Here is a 12,942-nt window from a genome sequence, read left to right as displayed (position 1 = left end):
AATGTCTAATCACTGATGAATGGGATAGCAACCCTGTTTGTGTCTGTATCATCAGTGCTCAGCACAGCACTACTCAACAAAAGCTTGCAGTCTTGGTACATAGGTACCCCACACAGAGCTTTTCAGAGATACAGGAGTCTTAAGCTGTATATATCATTGGATATACAGCTACACAAAGGCAGGTAATGGCTGACCATCTCTGAACTTCTCTTGCCTTGAAAACCCTACAGGACCATCATATGTCAGTCAGTTTACACACACACACTTTACTTGCACACAGTTAATTTTCTCAATTCCCACAATAACTAAATTTTAAAATTGGAGTATATTCAGTTTGGCTTGTGTTTCTTTTCAATCCAAATACACATCCATGATGCAACGAATTGCATCCTTAGTTTTCTATGAAGTGAAGAGAGCACTGGAGACATGTTGTGTCTTCTTAACGTGCCTATTTACAAGCAATGCATAGTGGAAACAAATAGAATTTTACATACACATACAGGAAGGAAGGAAGCAGCTTTGGAACATGGTCATATTCCAGAGCTGCTTCTGCACCAAGAACATAACTCCTCACCATCCAAAAGTCAAGCTGAAATACGTGGAATCAGCTTGTCTGGGCCCTTTCACACCTCTCATGTTTGGTCAGTGTGGTGCTGTTCTTTTTAGTCTGCACCATGTGAAAATGCATCAGGACTGATGAGTGGTAGCACTTTTGTCCAGATGCCCTTCCCAAGCCTGCTACTTGCATCCCTTTAACTGGTGATACTGTGAGTTGAAGCCGGGAACTTCTGCATCAAAAGCACATGCCAATTTCTTCTCAGTGTAGATTAACTAGATACTTGGTGGAAGGAAAGGAGAAAGCATCTGTTCCCTCGTCCAGTCTCTATTTCTTATCGCATTTTGATCATGAAGGCCTATTTACTCTGTCAGAAATTTCCCTCTGTTACACTTCAGTTTTCTTGTGGTACACCTTGGTGTGCATCAGTCTAACCTTACAAATCCTTGGTATTCTTGCTATCCAAATATCTGGACATGTCCTAATGGACAGCATTATCCATTTTACACTACTTATTTTAATAGGTGGCAAATATTTGAAGGGATGCATTTTACCATATCTGCTTAGCTTGCTTAAATACCTTTTAATAATTGATGGAAATTCAGAGTTAAAATATATTGACGGTGTGTTCAGGAGGAACTATCTTTACACATCTCTTTTGGAGAGCTTTCCAAAGTATTACTTTTAAGTGTCTGATTAACTTCCAGAGAGGGCACACCATTCTCCTTTTGGCTTGATTGATCAATGGCTTAACAGCAAATCATATTTTCCAAGTGATTTCCCAAGAGTGCTGTCTGCTCTTCTTTTGCTACTTCTTTCTTAGTGAGGGGAAAAAAGGACTTGTATAAACTTTCTTTATTCAAAAACATACTTGCTTGCAATACATGTGGCATGAGTGATTATCCTTGTTTATAAGGCATCATCAATGGATATTGGCCTTACAGAATAACATATACAACAACAAAGATTATTCTCTGCCCTGAGGAACTAAAATTTTTAGAGTTGAGGTACAACAGATTGTGAGGATAAGAGGAAAGATACAGGAAAACATGTTTACAAGTTTAATGGCCTATCTTTAAGCTTTATTTCAGTTGTGGATTAAGCCAAAGTTTTCACTTGAGAGCAGGCTGTACTGCATAGAACATCTGGGAAGGAGCTGAAGGCATAAAGGGGTAAAAGGATAAGAGATTAGCTGGGGGGGGGTTCACCACATCTTGTGACAGTGAGTTCCATAAGTTAATTATATATTGTACAAGGAACTTTCTTTCGATTGTCCCAAGTTTAATACCAATTGATGTCACTAACGTTTCTTTCTAGCTATCTCTGTGCCATTCATAATGTTGTAAAGTACCACCTTTAATCCCTTTACTCATCTTTTATCTTAACTAAATAAACCCCAAAGCTTTAGCTCTACCTCATAAGGATGATGCATTAGCCTTTTAATCATTGCAGATGCCCTTTTTTGAATGGTTTCCATCTCTAAAATGCATTTTTTGTAGAGGAGCAACTAGATATGTATACAGTGCATTGCAAAATGACTGCACCCAAGATTTATAATATCTTTATAGCATAATGCTCTAATGGAGTTACACTTGAAATACTATATACATTCTGTAGACTGGAATTACGGAACTGTCTACCCCTGTTTTAATAATGCTCAACACTGAGCTTTTGTCTGTTTCCAAGTTCAAGCTTCTATTATAGTGCAGGTGAAATTAACTGCTATGTATCATAATGAAGAGGAAGCCACACAGAAAGTACAGAATGAATTTGTAAAATTGGACAGGTGTTCTGGAATCAACTGATTGCTAACAAGAGCTAAATTGTACAGGAAGTGGAAAGTGAAAGTTGCCAAGAGGCAGAATGTCAGCATTTCCTAGTATGGCAATTTGGGAGGCCAAATACACTGTAATAACAACTGCTGAAGTAACTACTATTGGTATAATTAAGGTAACTAAATGACAAACCTTTTCATTCTACAAAAACAACACTGAAAGCCTATGGTCATGAGCACAACAATCACTAGCCATGCCTTCCAACATTACACAGGTGAAATTAGGTGCTCATATATTTTCAACTCCCTGCTTCCACTACTGAGAACCCCCTCCCATATCCACACTATTACACATTGCTAAAGTCTCTTGGATACTGAAGCCTATTTCTTCAGCAGCATCATACATACAAGACAGAGTTATTCTAAACTAGTTTCTATCAGCTAAAGGGTTTGGCTGGTAAATGAGATCAAATATGGGAAAATCTGTTTGACTGTTCCTTTGGCCTTTGTTGTTCTAATCTATATGTAAAATTCACACCCTCCTTCATACTTGGAGGATTAGGACTAGAAAAATATGCTTCATCCCTGACTATCCACTGTACTTTCCTTCCCACCCACTGCACACAGCTCACAGAGCCCCTCCATAGCCAAATAAACCTTCCGCTTTCTTCATAACAGTTGCACTGATCCAGTCATTCATGAATGAACCTTCCCAACCCTATCATCAAACTTTAAATTTATGATGACAGGGGTCCCACAGAAATAAAGGACAACTTTTTATAGTATATTAAGATTGGCAGATTTGGAGCATGATCAGTAAGTGATGCATCTAAGGGACAATCCCATGAGCCACTGTTCTAAAACCCTGGCATGGGATTAGGACAAAGGCTGTGCTCTATAGAAATGGGTCTGTGACAGTCCATGTGCCCCCATCGTAAGCATTCAACAGTGTCTGAAGATGGGGCAATTTTGGTCAATTTGACAAACATAAAGTTTAGATTTAGCTTGTATTGTTGCACCTAGTGTGGCTGCTCTATAAAATAATTCATAGCACATCCCACTTCTGTTTTTGTTTTGTTTTTCCTCTATAGCCATTCCAGGGCTGATTCAAAGAGATGGTGCAATTCTGTCAGTGGAGAACATCTAGTGTTGCAGGAAAAAAACCCTAAAAACTGAAGTATAAGTTACAGATACTCCCATCCCTCAAAAATAATAATATACAATAATACAAACTTCCCATGATAGGCTCATTATTTTTATTTAGCTATTTTATTTGGAACTCTTTTACCAAATAGTTTGAGGTAACTTACAAATTAGTAAAAGACCAGGAAGAAAATAATAAAAATATCAGGAAAAAAATCAGAACAAAGGTAATAAGCTAGCAATTAATACCCTAAGCTATCTACCGCTCCAAATATCATGGAGAAAATGTCCATAAGGAGAAAGTCCACCAGAAAAACACATTTGTATATGCTTTGCAGAAGGAAAGAAATGGTGGCATCAAAATGTAGCTCCTCAGGCAGCCCATTCCTCCACTCTTTAGCATAGGAAAGGTAATAGAAAAGACACAAGAATAGCAGAAACAGAGCAAGCCACATGAGGAATGGAAATGGTAAGGAGGACCTATGGTAAAGTATGCAGTTGGCATGAGGGTTGCCATGCATATCATCTCACATAGAAGAGCCTTCTTCCTGAGGTAGCAAGTTTTACGAAGAGGAGCAATTCTTTTACATATGTACAGTTTGAGTTTGTGTTAAATGGTTCTACTTAAGCACAGCTAGTGATGGTGTAAAATCTAAAAGTTGGGCAGTATACTTTGTAAAGTGTATTTGTTTATTTATTGGAAACATTTCTATGCCACTTTCCACCCAAACTGGTGAACATCAAGGCATCAAAGCATTTCAAATGTTAAAACCACATTTAAAAATTATGTGTAAAATAGTTAACAATACAATAAAAACATATAGACAGACATACAACAAAACACAACCAGGGAGGAGGATTAATAATTATTTACTGGTGGTATGCCAGACAGTTAGTTTTCACTTGCCGGTGGAAAAGTCTTTACCTGCTGGCTGAGGACAATGACAGTGGGAGACAGATGAATAGCCCTGGGCAGGGAGTTTCAAAGTTTCAGCACCACAACTGAGAATGCCTTTTCTTGGGTTGCCACCCATCTAGCGTCAGGGGTGGGGGCACCTGAAGCAAGAGGTCTAAAGATGACCAGATTAGATGGTTATGTTCATATGGGAGAAGGCAATCCTTAAGGTAAAATGGTCCCAGGCTGAATAGAGCTTTAAAGGCCGATACCAGCACCTTGAATTGAGCCTGGAAGCAAATTGGGAGCCTGTGTAGATGGAACAAGACTGGAGTGACAAGGTCTATGCGGCCCACTCTGGTCAACATTCTGGCTGCAGCATTCTGTACCAACTGAAGCTTTTTTTAAAAAAAAAATTTTATTGGATGAGGTAATATAACATCATTGGTTAATACATAAATCTTGTTCAAATTGACCCTCTGAGTAAATATATAACCCCACTTTCCTCCCCCTTTTCTCTGTTGACTTCCAACAACACTCAAACCCCCCATTTATCCATAGATGTTATTGTTACTTTATAATGCTATCACTTTTCCCATGGTAAAGATCTTAATATATTTTCTTTTCAATAACGTCTTTCTATATAAAATTTGAAATTTAAAATCCCTCCAAAGACCACAATTGTCCTTTAACATCGCATTTCTTTTCCAAATATTTCTTAAACTTCTTCCATTCCTCCAAAAACATTTCTGGATCTTGGTCATTCAGGTTTCTAGTTAATTTGTCCATTCCGGCCATATACAACAGCTTCTGTACCAACTGAAGCTTTGGAAAGAGAAAGCTGGGGAGCCACAAGGGACCCCTGCTGAGAAGAGCAGGGGTTTTCCTTGGCAAAATGACTCCCCTCAGGCAGTCCTGGGTCTTGCTTGGCTTTGGAGAGCCAGTTTGGTGTAGTGGTTAAGAGTGCAGGACTCTAATCTGGAGAGCTGGGTTTGATTCCCCACTCCTCCACTTGAAGCCAGCTGGGTGACCTTGGGCTAGTCACAGTTCTCTGGAGCTCTCTCAGCCCCCCCACCTCACAGGGTGTTTTGTTGTGGGGATAATAATGGCTTACTTTCTAAACAACTCTGAGTGGGCATTAAGTGGTCCTGAAGGGCGGTATATAAATCGAATGTTGTTGTTGTTAAGGTCTGGATGTCCAAGCTGGGAATAAGAGCAGTCTAGCAAATGCTGTGGGTGGAAATGTCACAGTATATACTAAAGCCACATGGGATGGAAGCTGTACCAGGGATGAAAATTGTGTGAGACTGAATGAAAAACTGGCTGCATACAACCCAAATTTTGGAGTAGGTTTGGGCAGGTCCACCCATCACTTCATTGTTTAGAAACAACATCTGTTCAACTTCTCTGAAAATCAAAAAGAATAGTAAACTTTTTAAAATCATCCCCTTCCACTGTTGGCTGTTTCTAAAGAAATATTATGCATGCTAGACATGGTCCAGAGAACTGGACACTGAAATTGGTTGAGATTATCATGCTGCAACTAATTTTTTATTAATCAGCATATTATGCACCATCAATTGCCAAGCTGCATCATATGCAAGAAACAAAGCAATATGTGTTCAACCCTTTGCATATCAGGAAATCATGGTTCTAAGAAACTCCTTTGTTTCAGCTGCCTCAAATTCTCCCAAAGTTGTGCAATACAAAAAACAATTGTGAAAACATCAGTTGTGTTCAAATTCCAACATCACTGGTATTTTTTAAAATCTAATTTTGGATTTTAGAACTGTTTCCTGAACTGAATAGGAAAAGAATGCTTTGGGGAGTGTTCTATTATAAAGAAATGGTGGGAACGAATTAAATTACAGATAAGGAAGCAGGATTCAAAGGGGGGAAGAATGTCAAAAACTAAAGGTTGAGAGGGTTGTTTTTAAAAAAACTGTAATTATTTTACATTCAGATTATATAGTAAACCAAGCCTGTCTAATCTGAGCTCAGTTGCACAGAGAAGGTAACCTTAACTCAGCAGACTACAGTGTTTTGCTTAGATAACACGGTTATGCAGATAGAGACAGGGCCAATGAATCAATTAAAGGGTGGATCTACTAATGTTTTGGGACCTGATGACCAAGATGCATCTTATATGGATAAAAGAGGTATATCCTGCCCTCTTTCCGTGCTCTTATACCTGACCTGGAGTAGCTAGCTATAAGACCCTCTTTGTGCAGTAAATGTATGAACCATGGGGTAAGAAGGATGACATTAAGTTCAGTTAACAGGTGAAGTAATGCTTGGGAGTTAAGAAATGACTTCCTTTTTTTTTCTTCTTGCAAAGCAGGAGCAAAGAAGTTACTGCCGCCTCAGCTCTAGCAGGATCTTATGCACAAACAAATTATGCATGAGTTTGCCCTAGGGACTACTCAGCTACTCAACAGTAATGGGTAATTGCCCTAGCAAACTTATACCTCATATCACTGATACATACCAACACTTATGATGAGAAGAAAAGACATGAAGAACAAATTTCAATATAAAACACATTATTATTATTAGCAGGAAAATGACACCGTTTTATTTAACTCTTTGCTGGCAAAAAAACCCCTTGGTGGTATGCATCAGGGTTTCAGAAGTTTTATACTTTGGTGGAATGTTTTTTTACAAATGTACAGATGGATTTGTTTGTGAAATATGACACTCCTCCTTTGGATCTACGCTGCAATCCCTTCTGGGGAAAGGAGAATAGGAAAGGTCAACATAATTCCCTGAATCTAGGTTCAAGTTCATCTATTTTTATCCCATCGTTCACCCAAAAAGTCCAGTATGTAGTCCACTCCCCATTTTTTCCTCACAAAAACTTTATTAAGAACATAAGAAAAACTGCTGTATCAGAACAATGGCTAAATTATCCCAAAAGCCAGAGAATGCCGCGGATTTAGAAATATGGAAAATTGAGAACTTGAAGGATAAAGATTTTCATTTATTGTGCTGGCATGGGGTTCTGAGCAGCAGGGACTATTTCATGATGTAATGGTGACAAGTCAATGCATGTTCCAGCTACTCCAGCAAGTGTCAGGAACAGTTTTAAAAATGTTTAATATGTACAACAGATGTAATGAGGTAATGTAATAACATACTTCAGGCCCACAACAACAGTAACTTAATACGGCAAATACAGCCTACAAGCCTGTGTAAAGATTTAACAGTTCTAGGTAGGCAGATAGCCAAACAGGCCCTTTGGGGGGCACTCATGTGTAACTGGTGGGCTGTGTTCAGCTTAATGGCTCACCAAGTTGTACTGGCCTGGTCACAGTAGCCCAGTCAGTAAATTAAGATTTTTTTTTAAAAATTAAGGCTGTCATAATAAAAAAAATTAAAGTAATCAATGATCAGTTTGGTGACTGTGTGCACTTGCCACTACTAATTCAACTGAAATTTGGCTTTTGATTTGCCACTGGTCAACTATTTTTAGTGATATATCAGAATCCATCATTCATCCTGTGATGCAACTGCATCCTTAGACTGAATTTTGTGGAAGGGAATATCAGCTAGGCCTGTGGCCATCACCACACATTTTGGCAATCATTAGAAAAAGCCCTCAAGGTAACCCAGAATGTCCATGGGAGGACCTTCTAGCATGCTTGGTTTCCAGAATCTCCCGTTCAAAGGCTCAGGTAATAGGCAATGTGAAAGATTTCTGCCTGAGACTCTGGAGAGCTAATGCCAGTCAGATGAACCAATGGTCTGATTCAGTATAAGGCAGCATCATTTGTTATTATTGTGGCATAAGAGCAAGATTCAGGTCCAGTAGCACCTTAAGAGACCAAGTAGACTTCCAGGGAACTCTGACTCTTGAGTTCCCATACCCTGGAAATCTGGATTTCCATACCCTGGAAATCTAGTTGGTCTTTAAGTTGCTACTGGACCTGAATCTTGCTCTTCTACTACAGACCATCACAGCTACACTCCTGAAACAATCTGTAGCATATTTCACTCATTCCAAAAGACTGAGATTTTCAATCCCAATCCTTCCTGGTCTATGATCCACTCAAAGCCATCCTGGCTTTAAAAAAATGATACAACACAAAACTAATGAAAATAGTTACTAAATAAGGGTTGGGAAATTCCTAGAAATTGGGGGGTGGAGCCTGGGTAGGGTGGGGTTTGGAGAGGGGGGAATTGCAGGGGGTATAATGCCATAGAATCCACCTCCCAGCAGCCATTTGATCCAGAACTGATCTGCATGTCTTGGAGAGCAGTTGTAATTCCAGGAGGTCTCCAGGCCCAACCTGGAGGTTGGTAACCCTAAAAGCTACTACCAAGGGACTCCTGCATGGCTTGTGAGATGGAGAATGCTGCGTGCTGCTGCCTTTGCGAGGACATCACTGTAAAGAGGGGGGGGGGGGAATAGAACAGAAACAAAACAAACCTCTTCAGATTAACAATGGTCATTTTTTTCCATTTGTGTTTGAGTGACAAGAGCTCACAAGGAAAGGAAAAGCAGGGAAGTCTCAAGGGGAAAAGAATTCCAAACGCAAAATGCCGCTATGGAAAAAAGTCCTTTCTCTAGCTAATATTTTTCTCACCTTTGCAAGCAAAGAAACTCTTGGGAGAAGGATCTTAAAACACTTTTGTGAGTAATGTCACTGAGAAATATTCAGGATTAGAACCAAATTAAAAACAACTGGAGTTTGAATAAATTTGCAGGATCTGTTTGATCAATACTTTTAGAAATGAGAAGGTATTTTTTGCTCTAGCAGACTGGTGGTTAAGGATCATCAGAGGTGCTTTGCATGTGTGGAGTCCTAGATTCTGTTTATCAGTATCTCCTAGGGCAAAGCAGATGGTGTGGTCTGAGGCCCTATCTACAAATCGTTATCCCCTTGGGCTAATATAGTGGGCCAGAGACAAATGGACTTGATCAAACAAATGGAGTGCATGTTTTGTATGCTTGAGGACAGACATCCTTAGATAGCAGGACTTGAAAGTGCTGGATTAAATTCTAAAGAGCTCTTCCCTGTTTTGCAAAATGGGTCTTCAACAATTTAAAAGGGTCTGCATTGAAAAAGCTTGGCACACATGGCCGCTGACAACTATAATAGTAGCTGGGAAAGGAAAACATGATAAATGTAATCCCTTTGAGGATGATAAATGAGGAAGGTTGAACAACGGCTTCCCTCACCCCAGAGAAAATGGCTGACTGAGGCCAATCAGGAAGTAACTCCCTCCTTAGCATGTAAATCCTTGTCTCAACACCAAATTATATCCGATGCTGTTCTTCTGGGACTCCAGAGGTGTCATTTCGCCCTGAAAATGAAAATTTGGCCCAATCTAGACTGTGTTGTTTGTCAAGTGGGATTTAACTGCCCTTCTCCCATGCAATTCTGCTGACTGAAAATGCCTTCTCAATTACTTCAAGATCTAGTTAAAGTGTGTGTGTGTGTGGGGGGGGGGGGGTTATACAGACATAATACAGACATCTTGCTGGAGCTGAAAACAGTTGAGGGTTGATATTTCCACTTAAGGAAATGGTGCAGGGGAAGTATTAACCATTCCTTTCCCAGAATGGTGACCCCAGTTCAGATGCCCCCCACCCCACAGCCTCTTTTGGGGACCTAACAATACAACTGGAGTTCCACTCATGGAATTCCAGCATCGTGTGTAGTTTGACATTCAATGCTTAGAAAAAAATGTGAAGGGAAGGATATTCTAATCATTTGAAATTTTAAAATTATCTGCCAGTCATTTGGAAAACAGTTATGAGTTTGAGATGGCCTTGGAGAAGAAAAGAAAAAGTCATTACTTCTATGCAGCAAAACAGTAACAGTTTTAAGCTATGAAAGGTTAAAGGATAAATGGCACATTTTCACAATCCCACAATGCTGTGTTTTGGTGGTGCAATGGCTAAAGTGACATGCCTGGATTATGGGAACTCAGGCTGGGGTTCATAGAATCATACAATCATAGGGTTGGAAGGGACCTCCAGGGCCATCTAGTCCAAACCCCTGCACAGTGCAGGAAATTCACAACTATTTCCCCCCACACCCCCAGTGACCCCTACTCCATGCTCTAAGTTTTCCTATTTTGAACAGGTTGTTAGAAAAGGTATGTTTCAGGATGGAAGATTACACTTTGCCACAAAAGCTGAAACAAATTATCTCCAGGTCTTTTCTCACCTTGCAATCCATTTGTTCTGAATGTGGTTCCCAGATACAGTTCGAACCATTTCATTGTATTTGAAGTTTTTTTTTTAAAAAAAAAATCCTGCTTCAAAGTCAGAAGGGAAAAAGGCTAGTGATAATTATTTGAATGGGCTGATTTTGCATCTTCTTGAACAGAAAAGGGACAGAAAGGTTATTGAAACATCTGTTTTTCTTAACAGTGATCCTGCGGCTTTCACTCTTAATGTGGAAAGACGCTTCTTTATATAAATATAATCTCTGTTATCTGAGAAATGCTGTGACTCATAGTCAGGTTTAAAGAGTAGGTTAAGTGAATAGAGATCTAGCTTGCCAAAGACACATTTGTTAAAAAGAAAATTAGGCCATTCGTTTTATTTCTTTGAGGGAGTGTGGGGGAAATATCTAGAAACTGCAGCCTCTTTCTAAACTATAGGCGATTATTCTTGTTTGACTGCCCTCTGCTGGAATTGCTGAATTATGCATTCTCAAAGTAGTTTTATAAAGCAAGTAATTGGGTTATTTGTCTAGCCAAAGTTACTACATGGAAGTGGTCTTCAATGGGAACATAACGCTGCCTGAAATGGCATATTGTGGGATAAAAGTGGCATTTGTTTGTTTGACTGAATCTTCAAACAAATTGCATTTGTATTATTGAAAGAAAAGCAATTAAAAATATTCGGTGAAACAATGAATGTAGCTTGAAAATGGCCATTCTTGGACCCCACCCCTTTGTTTCAAAACTATGCCCACTAAGAATAATGTGAATGAGGGAAAGTTGCAAACAATAGATTTAACTATTTTCCTATCTCTGAGTTAATTTGCAATTGTTATTTTCTCTGGTAACTCTTAATGAAGGAAAATAGAAATCGATATTGAAAGTTTCTCCACACTAAAGGATTTTCATCAATAGGCCTGCCATACAGAAGTGAAATTCTTCTCATTTCCCTCCTTAGCATTTGATAAATGCACCTTAGTCTGATCTAATGTACTCACGACATGCTGATGTTCTAGCCTCTAAAATTCCATATGCATCTATTCTGTATTTTAACATGTTAAGATATTCAAATATAACTTAACAAACACAAAGTTCTTTGATTTTCAACTTTTGGATGAATCCCTGACAATTTAGGTTGCCGTATTCAGTGGGCTGGATCCTGTGAATTCTTTCCACCTGCCTAAGAAGGCTTCTTTGAGAATAAGAGGTTCTGCTGACAGAAGAATCTGGAAGGGGCGTTTTGCCAGCTGCTTCTTCCTCACTGCAGCCATGCATGTTGCCTTGCTTTTTACCTTTTCATGGTTCCTCATTATCATCACCCTTTGGGCATTCATGGATGTCTCCTAGGGCAAGGGGAAACTGGGGGAAAAAACAACCTCTGTTGGCTGTGCATAAGAGCTAACTCAATATGTTGGCAGACATGGTTAGTATTTGCATACAAAGGGACATTTTAGAACTTGAATCGCAGCGCTGTTTCTCAGTGATAGAATATGCACCTAAATGACGCACACTGCATTTTCAACAACTAGATAAGCTGGAGCCCTGTACTTAACCAGGAAACTATACTTACAACTAAAGTTACCAACCTCCTGGTGGGGCCCAGAGATCTCCCGGAATTACAACTGATCTCCAGACTACAGGGATCAGTTCCCCTGAAGAAAATGGCAGCTTTGAAGATGGAGTCTATGACATCACATCCTTGTTGAGCTTCCTCCCTTTCCCAAACTCCACCCTCCCCAGACTCCGCCCCCAAATCTCCAGTAAATTCTTAACCTTTAGTAGGCAACCGTATCCTCATTACTTTTGTATCAATTTTAAACACCAGGATGGTCTTGAGTAGATGGATTAAGAACTAGGGAGAACTGGAATTGAAAATCTCAATCTTTTGGAATGAGTGAAACATGCAACCCTACTTCCAGCTATGGTGTATTTTCCCCTTTCAAATAACAGATTAAGGGTGAACTGAATATATGTGACCTTATCCTAATATATAAAAGGCTAAGCTTATTCAAAACAACTCACTTCCTACCAAGGGTCACCTCCAGAGGGTGCTGCTGTGGAGAGAAGCCCAGATGAGGCAGCCAGGCCTCCAGAGAGTGCGCCACGGTGGGAAGCCCAGGCCAAAATCAGGCATGGATCAGGTGGCAATGCCTACCTCACACCTTCACCCAGCTGGGATCAGGAGCAGAGCAGGTAGCAATCCTCGCCCCCTGACTTCACTCAGCTGGGATCAGGAGCAGACAGGGGGCAATGCCCACTCTCCACCTTCACCCCAGCTGGGATCAGGAGCAGAAAGGGGGCAATGCCCACCCTCACCTTTACCAAGCTGGGATCAGGAGTGAAGCAGGTAGAAATGCCCATCCCCCACCTTCACCCAGCTGGGATCAGGAGCAGAGC

This window comes from Eublepharis macularius, chromosome 4 (assembly GCF_028583425.1).
Source record: "Eublepharis macularius isolate TG4126 chromosome 4, MPM_Emac_v1.0, whole genome shotgun sequence".
Classification (NCBI taxonomy): Eukaryota; Metazoa; Chordata; class Lepidosauria; order Squamata; family Eublepharidae; genus Eublepharis; species Eublepharis macularius.
The sequence above is the reverse complement of the archived record's forward strand: the minus strand, read 5'-3'. Positions refer to the sequence as shown.